Source organism: Puma concolor, unplaced genomic scaffold, assembly GCF_028749965.1.
Source record: "Puma concolor isolate L17-30 unplaced genomic scaffold, mPumCon1.1.hap2 unalloc_scaffold_5, whole genome shotgun sequence".
Lineage (NCBI taxonomy): Eukaryota > Metazoa > Chordata > Mammalia > Carnivora > Felidae > Puma > Puma concolor.
The window spans coordinates 1,156,819-1,174,795 of NW_028240258.1; the positions used below are offsets into that span (position 1 = coordinate 1,156,819).

At 43.9% G+C, this 17,977-nt stretch overlaps 1 protein-coding gene and 1 long non-coding RNA gene across 5 annotated transcripts in view; both read left to right on the forward strand.

Annotated features, from left to right (window-relative positions):
- LOC147571165 (putative gamma-taxilin 2) overlaps positions 1 to 17,977 on the forward strand; it is a 353,593-nt gene that overhangs the window by 162,623 nt on the left and 172,993 nt on the right. The window lies entirely within an intron of this gene.
- LOC147571169 (uncharacterized) lies at positions 215 to 6,289 on the forward strand. 2 transcript variants are annotated; one of them, XR_015247648.1, is made up of 5 exons: positions 215 to 2,238; positions 2,314 to 2,400; positions 2,841 to 2,994; positions 3,698 to 4,196; positions 6,049 to 6,289. It is a non-coding gene; the product is annotated as an uncharacterized LOC147571169 (long non-coding RNA). The 2 variants fall into 2 exon arrangements; XR_015247647.1 differs by having other exon boundaries at positions 2,314 to 2,994.

Genomic DNA, 17,977 nt, shown 5'->3' on the forward strand with positions numbered 1-17,977 from the left:
CTTAAATCTACGTAAGGTAAGATATCAAATGTAAACATTCTAGGGTTTTCAAAGATTAAGTACTTGGCATTAATGTCTGCTAAATGCCACCTCTTCATATTTACCAAGAGAGAAGGGAAGACAACTCATATGGTACTTTTTAGAGTTGAGATTCTTTAGAATGGAATTTTAATGATTTGGCCTAGGAACATTTTTTTAGAAATTGATACTTTTAATATGAAATCTCAGGCACCTGGATGCCTCGATTGTTCAAGCATCTGACTTTGACTCAGGTATGATCTCACGGTTTGTGAGTTTGAGTCCCTCATTGGATGAGGTCTATTCCCACTTTGCGTGAGCATGAACCCTGCTCCAGGTTAGCATGAGCCTGCTCTGTGTGAGTACCAGCCCTTGAGCTACACTCTGGGTGACTTCAAACCTGCTCTGGGTGAACTCGAGCCCTGATCTGGGGTGAGCTTCAGTCTTGCTCTGAATGATCTCTAGCTCACTCCTGGTAAACACAAGCCCTGCTCTATGTGATCTTGTGCCCTGCTGCATGTGACCTCGTGCCCTGCTCCTAGTGACCTCGAGCCCCGCTCTGGGTGAACACAAGTTCTGCTGCAGGTAAGTTCCTGTCCTGTTCTCAGTGACCTTGTGCCCTGCTCCAGGTGACCTCAAGCCCAGCTCCAGGTGAGCTGAAGCACTATTCCAAATAACTGAAGTCCCATATCTAATGGGCTTGTGTCCTAATTCAGGTGAGCTCATAACCTGCTCTGTATGAGCTCAGACTCCATTAAGGTAAGTTTCTGCTCTACTCCGGTTGAGTCATGCCCCACTGCTTGTGACGTCACGCCCTACATTGTGTGACCTTGTGCCCTGCTCTGGGTCACTGATAAACCTGCTCTGGGTGACTTCTATCCTGGTCCAGTTAAACTTGTGACCTGCTCAGGGTGAGCACAAACCCCTCTCAGGGTAAGCACAAGCCCAGTTATGGGTGGGCATGAGCCCCACACTGAGTTAGAGTGGGCCTACAAAAGCTAAATATGAGCCCTGGTTCAGGTGACCTCATGCCCTGGTATGTTTGAACTCATGTCCTTTGATTCATTGTCTTTTGAGCTCAAGTCCCGCTCCCAGTGAGCATGAGTCCTGCTCCTGGTGGGCTTGAGTCCTGCTCTGGATGAGCTCAATCCCCATTCTGAGTGAGCGCCAGCAGCCCTCCGGCTAAATACAGACCGTGCTCCGTGTGACCTCATACCACCCTCAGGGTGGCCATGAGCTCCACTTAGGGTGAGTTCATGCTCCACTCCAGGTGAGCACCAGCCCCGCTCGGCGTGTCAACATGCTCCACTCTGGGCAATCTCAAGCCCCTTTTTGCTTAAGCATGGATACTTTTCCCAGTGAGCTGGAGCCCCTCTCCAGTTGAGCACGAGAACTTCTCTGGTGACTTTGTCTTGCTCCAGGTGACCTCAGGCCCTGCTCAGATTTTGCACCAGTCCCACTTCTCGTGAGCACGTGCCCTCTTCTGTGTGACCTTGTGCCCCACTCAGCAGAACCTCCAGACCAATACTAGGTGATCTCTAGCTCAGCTCCTAATGAATGATCTTGTGTCCCACTGCAGTTGAGCAAAGCCTAGTTTGGGGTGACCTTGAATCCCGCTCCCAGTGAACTTGTTTTTAGCTCCACATGACCTCGTGCTTCACTCCAGGTGCACTCGAGCCATGCTTGAGTTCAGCCCATGTTCTGGGTGACCTTGTGCCTGTCTCCAATTGAAATGAGCCCTGCTTGATATGCCTTCTTCCCTGCTCTGGGTGACCTTGACCCCCACACCTGGTGAGCTCATGCCACACTTTGGGTGTACTAAAGCCTTTCTCAGAGTGAGAGGTAGCCATCCCCAGGTGAGTGTGAGCCCAGTTTTGATGAGCCTGTGTTATGCTCTGGGTGACCTCATGCCAGGTGATCTCAAGACTCTGTCTTGGTGAGCTTGTCTCACTCTCTATGTGGCCTCAGACCCCACTCGGGTTTTGCCCCAGCCCCACTTCTGCTGAGCACGTGTCCCTTTCTGTGTGAGCTAGAGCCACTGTCCAGGTGAGCTCCAGGTGCCCTGCAAGTGAGCTTGAGTCTTCTTCACATTACCAAGGGCCCCTCTCTTTATGATTCTGTGCTCTGCTGCAGGGACCTTCAAGTGCCGCTTCCTGTGACCTCGTGTCCCTCTGCAGGTAGCTCAAGTCATGTTCCGAAGGACATGGAGTCCTGCTCCTGGTGAGTTCAAGCCCTGCTCCAGGGGATCGGTAAGCCCACTCCAGCTAACCCCGTGCCCCTCTCTTCCCTTCTCAGTGAGACCTTGCCCCACACCAGGGGGAACTCAAGTCCTGATACACATGGCTGGTGCCCCACTTCTAGTGAATGCCTCTGAAGCTCTGGGTGAGTTCGTGCCAACTGTTGTGTGTCCTTGTGCCCCTCTGCTGGGGTGATCTGGGGCCCCAGTCAGTTTGACCTGGAGCTCTGCTCTGGAGGACCTGTTCCCTGCTCTGTATGAGGTTCTGACCAGCTCCAGATGACTTCCGGCCCCACTGAGTATGAACTGGAGCTGCAGTCCAGGGGACCTGAGGCCCTGCTCCAAGTGGCCTGGAGCCCAGCTGCTGATACGCTCATGCCACATGAGCCCTTTGATATGTCTTCAAAGTGTACACACTGGTGCACTTGAGAGCCACGTCCGGTGGGCGTGGGGGTGCACGTCTAGTCATGCCCCAGGTCAGCACCTGCCCTGTTGTGTGTGAGCTAGTGCCACACTCCAGGTGTGCTCAAGCCCTGATTCGGGTGACATGAGCCCTTGTTCCTTAGGATTTTGTGCTCCACTCCAGGTGTCTAGAAGCCTGACTCCCTGTGACCTGGTGACCCAGCCCAGAGGAGCGCAAACTCTCCTGAGGGTGAGCTCGAGCTCCTCTCCAGTTGAGAAGAAGCCTTTGTCTCATTGAGGACACGGCTTGATCCTGATGACCTCGAGTCCCACTCCAGGTTAGCAGTGTCCCACTTTGAGTGACCTCAAGTCCCGCTCCTAGTGAACCTGTGCCCTGCTAAGGTGACCTTGAGCCCCATTCCTGGTGAGCTTTGCTCTGATTCATGTGTACATAGTTGTGCAGGTGACCTTGAGACCCACATCTGGTTGGGGGGGAGTCAATGAGCCCCCCTCCGGTGTCATCTGAGCTGGTGACCTGCTTCATGACCTCATGACCTGCCCCAAGTGACCTCCAGCCCGGCTCCAGCGCTCCAGAGTCATGTTCTGGGTTAGCCCCAGCCCCTATGCAGTTGAGCTCTGCTCCCTGTGACTTCCTGCTTAGCTCCAGGTGACATCGAGCCCCACTCAGGTGGGTTGGTGCCTAGCTCCATGCGAGCTCGAGGCTCGCTCCACTTGACCTCAAGACCTGTTCTGTATGAGATCAAGCCCTGCTCCAGGTGGCCAGAGCCCAGCTCCTAGAGGGCTCAGGCCCTGATTCAAGTGTACACAGTTGTGAGTGTGGCCTTGAGATCCGCCCCTGCTGTGGTGACTTCGAGCCGTGCTTCAGTGACCTGATGCTCCATTCTGTGTGAGCTAGTGCCACACTCTAGGCGAACTGAAGCCCTGACCAGGGCAAACACGGGCCCTCCCTCCCTGTTGTTTTGTGCTCCACTCCCGATGCACGAAGCCTCACTCCCTGTGACCTGGTGACCCTCCCTGTAGGAACTCCAGTCATGCCAAGGGTGACCTGGAGCCCCTCTCCAGTGGAGCATGAGATTTGCTTTGGGTGAGCACGTGCCCTGATCTGGGTGACCTCGAGTCCTGCTCCAGTTGAACAGATCCACACTTTGGGTGACCTTGAGTCCTGCTCCAAGTGAACTCACACTCTCTCTCCATGACTGCGCGTCCTGCTTCAGATCACCTGAAGACCCGCTCGCTAGAACCTCCAGACCCTCACTGGGTGAACTCATGCCTGCCCCTTGGGGACCTCCTGACCCACTCAGCCGTACAGCCTGACCCACCGCTGACCCTGAGAGGAACTGACAATGAATTTGGGTCCTGCTCCAACGGACCTGGAACCTTGCTCCCAGTGAGCTCCTGGAACCCTCTGGGTGACCTCAATCCCTGCTCAGGGTGACCTTGACCCGTCTCCAGGTGGAGCAGGAACCCCGCTCCATAAGATTTGGTGCTCTACTCCAGGTGACCTGGATCCCCACTCCAGGTGAGCTGGATTTACTCTTTGTGGTAATCCCCCACCCTTTCTGCACAAGCTCATGCCTTGCTCCCCGTGACCTAGAGTGCCTCACCTGCACAGTTCCCTTCCCAGCTGACGTGGACCAGGACCTTTATTGCGGCATCTCCAGTCATGCACTAGGTAAACTCCTGCCCTGCTCTAGGTGACCTTCTAGCTCAGGTCGTGGGGAACTGGTGTTCCTCTGGACTTTGGCAAGACTTTTCCAGATGACCTCGAATCCACCTCCTGGTGACCTTAAGCCTTGCTCCTGAGGACCTCAAACTGCCCCTCATGATGTGTTCTGTGCTGTGGGACCTAGATCCCCACTCAGCTTAGTCCTAAAACTGTGTCCATGTAAAAAGGACACCCTTGCAAATACTGATTAATTTACCAAGGCTTTAGCTGGAATGTCATAACGGAGAGACAGACATAGACACAGATATGACCACACACACTAAGGACCTAAGGTTGACTTAACGAAACATGGAGCCATAAAGCCCCTTAGAAATGTTGGCCTGATACCTTGCTTACAGAGTTCCCAGAACCCTTACCAGGTAAGTAAAAAATGTCACTTCCTGGCAGATGCAGGAACCTCAGGGTATCTTGGGGAACTCTTGAAGAGGAATACACCCAAATCTAAACGTATTGCAGGCATGTCTGATGTAAGTGCTTGGTTTGGCTTTTGGCCTGCAGAGGCTACTAAAACTTCAGTCTGGAGATTCCTTATAAAAGGTTCCAGCAAAGCAAATTACAAGAGATCTACATGATCAATCACTATTCTTTTTTTTTTTTTTTTTTTGCTTTGTTATGAAGTCTGTACCTTGCGGGGGGGGGGGGGTGTGAGCAAAGACTAGTTGGCATAGGGTCTCTTTTTTAAATTTTTAAATATTTGTTTATTTTTGAGGGGGGGGAGGTGCAGAGAGAGAGAATCCCGAGCAGGCTGTATACTGACAGCACAGGCACAGGGCTTGAACCCGCAAACCGTGAGATCATGATCTGATCCAAAGTCGGTTGCTTAACCAACTGAGCCTCAGAATCACCCCTGATCAGTCACTATTCTTGCTGAGCTTATGTAAATAATTAGGCTCAGTTTGTTAAAACTGGACTTGTTTTATAAACGAATTAGTCTCGATTTGGCTACCTCTGGAAATCAGGGTTATTAGAGTAAAAAACTATGTTTCAATAACACATCCTTACGGATGTTAAATTCTAGTTCTGACTGTCTTTAAATGTTGTTTTCCTAAACTAGGCAACATGAGGTAAACTTCAGAAGAACTGTCACAGAAACACAGCTATGGACATTCACTGTGCTTGTTTTTCTATGGGGATAATGACAGGATACTATGGACATAAGATTATTTAAATAACTGGAAAAATGGGATGGATTCCGCCAACAATTGTATATAAAAAGAGTTTTCTCACTGCAAACCTATCAACAGATAAAGACTATGGTGTTTTATTAAATTATTCACTTGAGGCTAGATTAATTTATAAATCTCTAAGTGAATATGCAAACCATATCCTCCCTAATCCTGATCTGATAGTTACTGAAAACACACCCCATATAAGCCCAGGAGACCTAGCTGAAAGTGTAATACAGCAGGAGAGTTAACTCCAAAGTGGAAGGGCCCTTACCACGTCATATTACGTATTCCCACTGAAGTGAAGTTAGAGGAGCACTCTTCATAGGCTCCTATATGTAAAATAAAATATGGACCCCCTTCACAGGAAGACACTAATGTGTCTTCTCATTGCTGTTAACCTGTGGAAGACCTGCAACTTCTCTTATGATGGTTTTACCTTTCTTTTTCATTCTCCTTTCCCCAATTTCTACTAACAGTTCCTTCTGACAATGCTTATTCCAAAGGATCACCATAGACATCTGAATTACAAACCAGAAAAGCCCATCTGATTCCTGCTGCCTGTTACCGCTCCAGCTGAGGATTTTTCAAGCCTGACATCTAAAAAACTTCTCACTGGCAGCGCAGGCAGACAATGGATTTGTAATTTGCTCTAACCATTAACCCACATTTTTCTTGCTTCATAAAAGTGTCTTATTTATTACCTACTTGCTTACTAAAAAAAAAAAAAAAAAAAAAAAAAAGGGAATCTATATAATGGCTAAATACCACCTGTTACACACTTAGGGCCTTCTATGACTCTCAATAACATTATATTATTAAATACTAAAACAAATACATAAGACAGTACTACAAAATAGAATGGCATTAGATGTTTTAAATGCTGGAACTTGTGGTCTTGTAAAAACAAAATGCAGTGTGTACTTCCCAGATTACCCCAAAAATTTCTCACACGAATACTCAAATTGGCGCTTTCAACAATCCCTCTCTTTCCTTTAATGGTTGATTAAACATCTAGACTGGAGGATTTTGTCAACTATCTTTTATTTGGGCTTCTCTTTCTTATCATTCTAATTATGTTTTGCTGTTTTCTCCCATGTCTCTCTGCCTGATGCCAAGACTCCAAAAGTACAATACCTTTAAGACAATAAATAATCCTTTCTATTCATGGAGGTTCACACATGTCCACACAGGATTCAGCTGCCTCCAGTCTTTGTAACTCCCCTATAAGTTCCCCAACAGACCAATATGGACCCATAGCTAGGGACATCTCTACACCCCTACTCAGCTGGAAGAGGCTACCAAAGATAAGGCCTTCCACATCAACAACCTTAATGATTTAATGGTCAAAACTGTACACGGGGGTTATGATGAGGAAACATAAGGCAGGCTGAGGGCAAGGCACAAGCTAGCATAACTTCACCCCCACACCCGGTAGAATATGTGTGATATTCCTCAGGCACTCCTGACTGCCCAAGAACAAAGCAAAGGGAAAAAAACCAAATGATTAACTGACAGAGATCACTGTCATGCAGGACAGGAATCTCCATAAGTTTACAAATGTCTTAGTAAATTCAAGGAAAAAGGCAACCTTATCAATAGCCTAGACTCGAGTCACCTGGAGCTCAAACTTCACCGTCCCCTCCATACTGATGTGGAGAACAAATCCAAGCAGGAAATGACCGGTAAAATTAAATTTCTCTATAACCTGCAGCCCATCAACAAACGTTCCAGGCCAATACAGAGTAGAGCACCCCTCCAGGAACCCCCTACAGTCCTAATGTTAATGCCTTACTAGAGGGAAAACCACCTTAGCTTGACAACAGAAAGACGTCTGGTATCTTAGGAATCCTCTTTAGCACATTAAAGTTTTCTGGAGGTCTCCGTTTGCCTTTACTTCCCCAACTTCGTAGTATATAACCAGTCACTCTTCACAACCCCAGTGCAGCTCTCCCTGCCCACAGGTCCTGTCCCTCTGCTTTAATAAAATCACTTTTTACACCAAAGATGTCTCAAGAATTCTTTCTTGGCCATCAGCTCCAGACCCCCACCACTTCAAAACCTCATGAGGCTGGCACACACAACTTGTTTGACAGCTTACGCTACCTGCACATGATTTTCCAAGGGTCTCAGCACAGCCCAGATCCCCACAGCAGCTCTAAGTCCACTATAGAGGACCGCTGCCACCTTCAGTGTGTGCCCTGCACAGTACTTCCCAAGAGGAAGAAAAGTAGACTTTCCTAACACACAGAAACAGACACAGAGAAGTAGACAAAGCAAAGAGACAGAGAAATATCTCCCAAATGAAAGAATAGAAGAAAATAATAGAAAAAAAAAATGAAATGAAAGTGATATGAGTAATATGCCTCATATAGAACTTAAAGTAACGGTCATAAAGATACTAGATAGACCTGAGAGAAAAGTGGAACACGTCGGTGAGACCCTTATCACAGAAATAAAAAAGAACCACTTAGAGATGAAAAACACAATAAGTTGAAATTAGAAACAAACTAGATGAAATAAATAGCAAGCTAGAAGAAATAGAATGAGTCAGTGCCCAGGAGGACAAGAAAGGAAAAGAAATCAAGCTGAGCAAGTGAGAGAGAAAAAAGCCTATACAAAACAAAATGGAGAACTCAGTGATTCCATCAAGCGTAATTAATATTTGCATTATAAGGTGCTCTAAAGAAGAAAAGAGAGGAAAAGACGCAGAAAATTTACTTGAAGAAATAATAGCTGAAAATTTCCCTAATATTTGCAAAGAAAAAAAGACATCCAGATGAAAGAGACACAAAAATCCTCCAACAAAGTCATGTCTACACCCCCCAATGATGTCTACACCAAAACACACAGTAACTAAAATGAATTCCAAATGCAGCAAGACAAAAGAAAACAGTTACATAACAAAGGAAACCCCATAAGGTTTTCAGTGGGTTGTTCAGCAGAAACCTTGCAGACAAGAAGGGAGTGCCATGATATATTCAAAGTGCTGAAGGGGAAAAATCTGCAGCCAAAAATACTTTATCCACCAGACTATCATTCAGAATAGTAGGAGAGATAAGAAGGAGTTTCCCAAGCAAAATCCAAAGGAGTTCATGACCAACAATGAGCCCTACAAGAAACGTCACAGGGTAAAAGACACAGGGTAATGTCTTTAAGGGTAAAAGCAAGATCATGAGTAACATGAAGCACAAAGGGAGTAAAAATAAATATGTGTAAATATCAGTGTGACACCATATACCTAGCACATGGGGAGAAGAGGAGTAAAGTGTGAGCTCAAACTTAAGCAACCATCAACTTAATACACACTGCTATATGCAGAAGATGTTATATAGAAACCGAAAGGGAAGCACAAATTAAAAACCAGTAATAAAGGGGTGCCTGGGTGACTCAAATGGTTAAGTGCCGACGTTGGCTCAGACTATGATCTCACAGTTTGTGCGTTCAAGCCGCCCATCATGCTCTGAGCTGACAGCTCAGAGGCTGGAACTTGTTTAGGATTCTGTGCCCTCCTTTTTCTCTGCCTCTTCCCCTCTCATGCAGCCTCTCTCTCTCTCTCACTCTCTCTTTCTTTCTTTCTCTCAAAACTAAACACTAATTTTTGTTTTAAACCCAGGGATATAAAAAAAATAAATAAATAAAGAGTAAAGAATCCAAGCATATCATTACAGAAAACAAACATCACTAGAGAAGACTGCAAGGAAAGAAACAGATCCAAAAAAACAAACAAAACAAATAGCAAAACAGCAATAACTAAATATCTCTCAATGATTTCCTTGAATGTAAATTGACTAAATGCTACAATCAAAAGATACAACATGACAAAATGTGTTAAAAAATAATAAGACCAACCTACATGTTGCCTACTAGAGACATACTTCAGACGTAAAGACATCTGCAGACTGAGAGTGAGGGGTGGAGAAATATTTATCATATAGACGGATGTCAAGAGAAAGCTTGGATAGCAATAATTATATCAAACAAAACTGACCTTAAAATGAAGACTGGGGGAAAGACCAAGATGGTGGGACAGCATGGGAGGTTTTTTTTTTTTTTGCTTCTCTCGTACCCAAAATGCAGTCAGATCAACACTAAACCATCCTGCACATCTAGAAAACTGACTTGAGGATTAACACATCAATCTGCACAACCTGAACCACAAAACTCAGCAGGTACGTGGCATGGAGAGGTGAACTGGGAGGGAGAGAAGCCACGGAGTGCAGGGAGCTGATTCTGCTTGAGGAGAGAGGGTGGAGATGGGGGGCGGGGGGCGGGGGAGTATGGTAAAAGCACCACCCTGCAAAAGCAGCAGGACAAAAAAAAAAAAAAAAAAGGAAGAGTGGACACAGCCACAGGGACTGAACAAAAAAGGGAGAAAAGAGAAAGGAGAGGGTTTCATTTCCATTAGGACTCTGTAAACAGGGGGAGCACAGAGTCTGAACCTCCACAGCTCAATACCTGACGGAGCTCCGGTGGGAAAGGCGAACCCCTGGGAGCAGAGAGTGGAGCCCTGAGAGGCCACAGGGGGAAAGGCATTTCCCTGTTGGGAGGACATTTCATAGAGGCCTCCCCACAGGTAAAGGTCCCAGTGGATCTCAGAGAATGGCCACATTCACTGGTACTGGAGCAAGGATTTTAAGGGTGAAGCCTGGTGCCAGATGTGTGCTCTGATCTGCCACAATCCCTGAAATGCTGCTGCTACAATGATCACAGAACTTCTTCTGGGACGGGCTGGTGCCCAGCTGCAGTCTCTGGGCATCAGCAGCAGCACAGTCTCCCAAACATTCCTGGGGGCAGAGGGGCACCCACCATTGCTCAGCGAGACCCTCCACAGAAAGTCCAAACAGGTCAAAGCCACAGGCCCTCAGAAGTGACAATGGGGAAACATCCCCATCTGAGATACAACTCAGGAGGGAGGTGCTGCTTGACAGCATGACCGCGTGGTCATGGAGAGTGTAGGAGTGGGGAATGGATGGAAACTGGAGACAAAGGAGGGGTGCATGATTGCCAGTTGGGGAGAGCACAGAGTTCTGATACTAGAGACTGGGTAGCTGGGTGAGGCCATTTTCACTCCTCCCACACATTGCGCATACATGCCTATACATGCCACAACAATCCACCCCAGTAAGCTAAGCAGCACCGTCTAGTGGAGAACAAACCGTCACACTAAGCCCTGCCCAACCACGCCAACCAAGCTCTTGAGGAACACCACCGGTCTCTCGCCTGCTTAGTTTGCAGACTATAAAGTGGTTCATGGTTTGACTTCTAGGGGAAACCGAATGTAATCTCAGTCATATTTGATTCTGTTCACTGGTCCACCTACTCATTTCTTTTTCTTTTCATTTTCTTTTCTTATTCTTGAATACAGAAAGAGAAAAAAATATTTTTATATTCCGTTTTTATTAAAATGATTTTTCTTTAATTTTTTTCTGCTACATTTTTACTTTTGTTGTGAATTTTTTATATTGTATTTTACTTCAATCATTTCATTTAATCTATTTTATTGTATGCATTTTTTAATTGTTCAAACGTCTCCTTCCCCCGGCCCCTCCCGCCTTTTTTTCTTTTCTTATCTTCCCTTTTTAATCTCTCAAGTGTCTTTCAACAAACAGACCAAAACACACGTAGGATCTAGTATCCTTTATCTGATTTTTTAGGTTTTTTAAAAATGGGTTAATTTCTATTTTTGGAACTTTATTAATTCCTTTTCTTCCTTCAAAAAGACAAAAGAGAGAAATTCACCCCAAAGAAAGAACAGGAAAAAAATGACAGCCAGTGATTTCAGCAACATTCATACAAGCAAGATGACTGAACAGAATTTAGAATCATAATGAAAAGAATAGTAGTGGGGGTTGAATAGATTAGAATTCCTTTCTGTGGAGATAAAAGAAGTAAAAGCTAATCAGGATGAAATAAAAAAAATGCTCTAACTGAGCTGCAGTCTTGAAAGGATGCCACAGTGGCAAAGATGAATAAAGCAGAGCAGCGAGTCAGCTATACAGAGAAGAAATTTATGGAGGACAATGAAGCAGAAAAAAAGAGGGAGACTAAGGCAAAAGAGCATGATATAAGAATAAGAGAACTCAGTGACTCATTAAAAAGGAAGAACATAAGAATCATAGGATTCCCAGAAGATGAAGAGAGAAAAAGGGGTAGAAGGTTTATGTGAGCAAGTCATAGTGGAAAACTTCCTTAACCTGGGGAAAGACACAGACATCAAAATTCAGGAAGCACAGAGAACTCCCATTAGATTCCACAAAAACTGACCATCAACAAAGCCTAACATAACCAAATTCACAAAACACTCTGGCAAGGAAACAACCATGAAAGCAGTAAAGGGGAATAAAAGTCCTTGACATACAAGGGAAGTCAGACCAAGTTCACAGCAGACCTATCCACAGAAATTTGGCAGGCCAGAAAGGAGAGGCAGGATATATTCAATGTGCTGAACCAGAAAAACATGCAGCCAAAAATTCTTTATCCATCAAGGCTGTCGTTCAAAATAGAAGAGAGATAAAAAGCTTCCCAGACACACAAAAATTAAAGGATTTTGTGACCACTAAACCAGCAGTGCAAGAAATTTTAAGGGGTCTTTCTAAGGAGTGAAAGGATGGAAAAAAGAAAAAAAAAAAAAAAAAAAAAAAAAAAAAAAAAAAAGACCGAAAGCAGCAAAGACTACAAAGGAACAGAGAACACCACCAGAAATGCCAACTCTACAAGCAACATAATGGCAATAAATTCAAATCTTTCAGTACTCACTCAAAATGTCAATGGACTAAATGCTCCAATCGAAAGACAATGGGTAAGAAAGGAATGGGTAAGAAAAGAAGATCCATCTATGCTGTTTACAAGAGACCCACTTTAGACCTAAAGACACCTTCAGATTGCAAATAAGGGGATGGAGACTCCTCTATCATGCTAATGGTTGACAAAAGAAAGCTGGAGTAGCCATACTTATATCAGACAGTCTAGACTTTGAAATAAAGACTGTAACAAGAGATGAAGAAGGGCATCATATCATAATTAGGGGGTCTATCCACCAAGAAGACCTAACAATTGTAAACACTTATGCTCCAAATGTGGAAGAACCTACATATCAATTAATCAATTAATCAAAAACATAAAGAAACTCATTGATAGTATACCATAATAGTAGGGGACTTCAACATCCACTTACAGCAATGGACAGATCATCTAAACAGAAAATCCGTAAGGAAACTGGCTTTGAATGACACATTGGACCAGAAACACTTAACAGATATATGCAGAACATTTCATCCTAAAGCAACGGAATACACATTCTCCTCCAGTGGACATGGAACATTCTCCAGAGCAGACCACATACTGGGACACAAATCAGCCCTCAAGAAGTACAAAAAGATCAAGATCATGCCGTGTATATTTTCAGACCACAACACCACGACACTTGAAATCAACGATAAGAAAAAATATGGAAAGACAACGAATACTTGGAGACTAAAGAACATCCTACTAAAGGATGAATGGGTAATCAAGAAGTTAAAGAGGAAATTAAAAAGTACACGGAAGCCAATGAAAATGATAACATCACAGCCCCTAACCTCTGGACACAGCAAAGGCAGTCATAAGAGGGAAGTATACAGCAATCCAGGCCTTCATAAAGAAGAAAGGTCTCGGATACAAAACGTAACCTTACACCTGATGGAGTTGGAAGAAGAACAGCAACTAAATCCCCCACACAAGCGGAAGACAGGAAATAAGAAAGATTAGAGCAGACATCAATGCTCTGGAAACTGAAAGCACAGTAGAATAGATCAGTGAAACCAGAAGCTGGTTCTTTGAAAGAATTAACAAAATTGGTAAACACCTAACCAGTTTGATCAAAAAGAAAAAGCAAGGGACCCAAATGAAATCAAGAATGAAAGACGAGAGATCACAACCAACACAGCAGAAATACAAACAATAATAAGAGAATATTATGAGCAATTATACGCCAATAAAATGGGCAATCGCAAAACAATGGACAAATTCCTAGAAATGTATAACCTACCAAAATTGAAACAGGAAGAAATAGAAAATTTGAACAGACCCATAACCACTAAAGACATTGAATTAGTAATAAAAAAAAAAATGCCCCAAAACACAAGAGTCGAGGGCCAGATGGCTTTCAGGGGAATTCTAGCAAACATTAAGGAAGAATTAACACCTATTCTTTTGAAGCTGTTCCAAAAAATAGAAATGGAGGGAAAACTTCCAAATTCATACCATGGAGCCAGTATTGCCTTGATTCCAAAACGAGACAAAGACCTCACTATAGAGGAGAACAACAGACCAATTTCCCTGATGAACATGGATGCAGAAATCCTCAACGAGATTTAGCCAACTGGATCCAACCGTACATTAACAGAATTATTCACCACGACCAAGTGGGATTTAAACCTGGAATGCAGGGCTGGTTCAACATCTGCAAAACACTCAATGTGATTCATCTTTGCACATGACATGATACCTTATAAGGAAAACCCAAAAGATCCCACCGAAAAGCTTCTAGTACTATCCATGAATTCAGCAAAGTCACAGGATATAAAATCAATGCACAGAAATTGGTTGCATTCGTATACACCAACAATGAAGCAACACAAAGAGAACTCAAGGAATCGATACCATTTATAATTGCACCAGAAACCGAATACCTAGGAATAAATCTAACCAAAGAGGTGAAAAGTCTATACACTGAAAACTATAGGAAGCTTATGAAAGAAATTGAAAAACACACACACAAAAATATGGAAAAACATCCCATGCTCCTGGATAGGAAGAACAAATATTGTTAAAATGTCAATAAAACCCAAAGCAATCTGTAATTCAGTGCAATCCCTATCAAAATAGCACCAGAGTTCTTCATAGAACTACAATAAACAATCCTAAAATTTGTATGGAACCAGAAAAGGCCCCAAATATCCAAAGAATATTGAAAAAGAAAACCAAAGCTGAAGGCATCACAATCCCGGGCTTCAAGAGCATTACAAAGCTGTAATCATCAAGATTGTATGAGATTGGCACAAAAACTGAGCATAGAACAATGGAACAGAATACAGATCTCAGAAGCGGACCCAATCTTATGGCCAACTAATCTTGGTCAAAGAAGGAGAGAAATCCAATGGAATAAAGACACTCTCTTCACCAAGCGGTGCTGGGAAAACTGGAGGGTGACATGCAGAAAAATGAGCCTGGACCACTTTCTTACACCATACATAAAGATAAAATCAAAATAGATGAAAGACCAAAATAGATGTAAGACGGGAAGCCATCAAAATCCTCAAGGAGAAAGTAGGTAAAAACCTCTTTGACCTCGGCTGCAGCAACTTCTTACTCAACACCTCTCCAGAGGCAAGGGAAACAAAAGCAAAAATGAACTAATGGGACCTCATCAAAATAAAAACCTTCTGCACAGCAAAAGAAACAATAAAAAAACAACAACACTAAAAGGCAACTGATGGAATGGGAGAAGATATTTGGCACATGGCATATTGGATAAAGGGTTAGTATCCAAAATCTATAAAGAACTTATCAAAGTCAACATCCAAACAACAAATTATCCAGTGAAGAAATGAGCAAAAGACACGAATAGACCCTTCTCCAAAGAAGACAACCGATTGTGGTTGAAAAAATACTCAACATCACTCATCATCAGGGAAATACAAATCAAAACCACAATGAGATACCACGTCACACCTGTCAGAATGGCTAACATTAACAACTCAGGCAACAATAGATGATGGCGAGGATGTGGAGAAAGAGGATCTCTTTTGTACTGCTGATAGTAATGCAAACTCGTGCAGCCAGTCTGGAAAAAATTAAAAATAGAACCACCCTACGACCCAGCACCAGTGCACTACCAGGTATTTATCCAAGGGATACAGGTGTGCTGGTTCAAAGGGGCACATGCACCCCAATGTTCATAGCAGTGCTGTCAACAATAGCCAAAGTGTGGAAAGAGCATAAATGTCCATTGGATGAATGTCCGATGGATTGGATGAATGGATACAGAAGATGTGGTATATATATTCAATGGAGTATTACCCGGCAATCAAAAAGAATGAAACCTTGCCGTTTGCAACTACGTGGATGGAACTAGAGGGTATTATGCTAAGTGAAATTAGTCTGTCAGAGAAAGACAAATATCATATGACTTCATTCATAGCCTGCTTGGGATTTCTTTCACCCCTCTCTCTCTGCCCCTCCCCGACATGTGCTCTTTCTCTCTCTCTCTCTCTCTCTCTCTCTCTCTCTCTCTCTTTTTCAAAACAAATAAATAAACATTAAAAAATAATAATAAAGTGTAAAGCTAAAGAAAAGAGTCACAGAGCAGGAGTTAGGTATGATAAGTACACTTGTTTATTTTCACATAGTCTGTGCCCCCAGAACATCTGAATAACAAAATACAGTTCATTTGTGCTACTCTGGTTGAGATTTAGCTTTAAAAATTAAACAGTTCATCCTTCTACTAACTGTTAACTCCAGTGCTGTTTAACCATTTCCAACCCCAGTGCTCACTACCATTTCTTCTTTTCTCGATTTCAAAATAAGCTCTAGCCTCAAGTCTCCAGAAAACCAAACCCGGAAGCCACCAGATTTATGGCAGATGTCGTTATTACAAAATATTTGGGTTTAGGCAGAGAATGGGAGAAGTAGAAACAGCTGAAAAGCAGTGTTGGAGCTGCTCCTAATTTGCTGCTCTATGGTTTTAGATTATGTTCAAAGTAACTGATTTTATTTTCAACCTGAAATCTCTAAGCACTCTTACTGAAATAAGGGACTTTAACTCACCTACCTTGAACTAGACCATTACCGTCTCTTATTTCATTTTGCAAGCTTACTCTTCTCTCATCTTCTGTTCCTTTTCATTTAGTCTGCAGGTTAAACATAACACATAATAGAGGAACATAATTAAAAACAAAATCTCCAATCTAGGAAACCTCTTCCCAAGACAAAAGAAAAGAACAATAAACATTAACTAGGCAGATATAAGGTACATGATATGCTATCCAAAATAAAGCGTTTGCGGCGGCGAAGTAGGGGGGCCTAAAATTCCCTCATTCCTTAAACACACCAGTGTTGAGGCCAGAGGACTTTGAATCTTTGAATTCCAAGAGCCTGGACTACAGAGTGAGAGAGACGTTCCCACAGGGACACCCTGGCGGGCCATAGGTGCGTGATTGTGAACTCGGAGAGAAAAGAGGTGGTGTAGGCACGGAGGGGAAGGATCCCGTTCTGTGGAGAGACAAAGGGAAGAGAAAGAGAGGCTGTGGAAATGTAGGATTGAATTTGGACAAGAGAAAACCCCAAATGGGAATCAGACAAAACCAGAAAAAATCAAATTTCTAACTGCGGGGCTTTCTCCACACTGGGGCTGGTTGCCCTGTGTGTGCACCCACGGAGCCAGCCCTGGGCTCAGTAACTAGCTCAGAGGTGCAGTCCGTAGTCAGAGAAAGCCGTCTCCTCCCTGAGAGCTGTGGAAAGAAGGTCTACAGCCATTGCAAGGACAAAGATCCCTGCCTGCACCCGCTGGCCAGAGGCCCCTTATCAGCAGGGCGGAGCAGCACCTCCCCATTACTGGGGAGCACAGAGGCGGATGCTTTAAGACATCAGGGTTTGAATCCCAGCCAAGCACCCAGGAGGCAGAGGAGTCAGTAGAGCGGGACAAACAACCTCATTCATGCCCACACGGCACTGTCAGGAACCAGATCACTGAGCAGGATCCTTTAAGACATCGGGGTTTGAATCCCGGACAAGGGTCTGGGATGCGCAGGAGACTGGAGCAAAAAAAAAAATAATAATAAAAATAAAATAATAATAATAATAATGGTCCTCTCATGCCTGTGCAGCACATTGAGGACACCATGATCACAGTGGTTTGGGATACCTGGTCCAGAGAGGAGACGGGTGTCACCATTTTTCTCCCCGTCACGAACAAAGTGGGGCTTCATGGAAGGGACAAAGGGCCACAGCGGAGGCGGGACCCACCTACCCCAAATCAGGCCCCTCTGCACCTGGTAACTGCCTATGTAACAGAGCAAGATTGACACTGACTGAGCCAGACAGTCGCTCCCCCAGACTAGCACTGGTTCCAAGGCACCCAGTGGTTTTGCATTTTCTGATTTAATTTTTGGACAATTCTTATTTTATGTGTATATATACACATACATAAATATATATATATATAATATATATATATATTATATATATATATATATTATATATATATACACACACACACACACATATGCACACACACACACACACACACACACACACACACACACGTATATATATGTATATGTTTTTTCTTCCTTTCTTTTTCTTATTTCTTCCCTTCTCTAGTCTGGTTATTCTGGTTATTGGCTTGTTTATGCAAACATATTTAAT